Raw genomic sequence first — 206 nt, 5'->3', positions numbered from 1 at the left:
ATTGGCGTTGCCTAGCGTCTGCGTCGGACAACTCTCCTGCGTCTGTGGACATGGGGGGACCTGCGGGTCCTCCTGCGTCTACGGACGGGGCGAGCGGCGTGTCTGCGTCGGCGTGGCATTGTCAAAAAACAACTTGCTGGGAGTAACCTGATGGGTCCTATTTATAGACTCTCATGACAATGCTCTGTGATGTCACTGATGATGTC

General features: G+C 56.3%; 1 long non-coding RNA gene across 1 annotated transcript in view; it reads left to right on the top strand.

Moving 5' to 3' along the window:
• LOC116687416 (uncharacterized) overlaps positions 1-206 on the top strand; it is an 11,179-nt gene continuing 10,973 nt past the window's right edge. Inside the window, exon 1 of the long non-coding RNA XR_004331537.1 lies at positions 1-106. This is a non-coding gene — a long non-coding RNA (uncharacterized LOC116687416). The remainder of the gene's footprint in view (positions 107-206) is intronic.

The sequence above is a fragment of the Etheostoma spectabile genome, chromosome 4, assembly GCF_008692095.1.
Source record: "Etheostoma spectabile isolate EspeVRDwgs_2016 chromosome 4, UIUC_Espe_1.0, whole genome shotgun sequence".
In the NCBI taxonomy this organism is placed as follows: Eukaryota; Metazoa; Chordata; class Actinopteri; order Perciformes; family Percidae; genus Etheostoma; species Etheostoma spectabile.
Note: the sequence above shows the minus strand (reverse complement) of the source record. Positions and strands in the feature narration are given on the sequence as shown.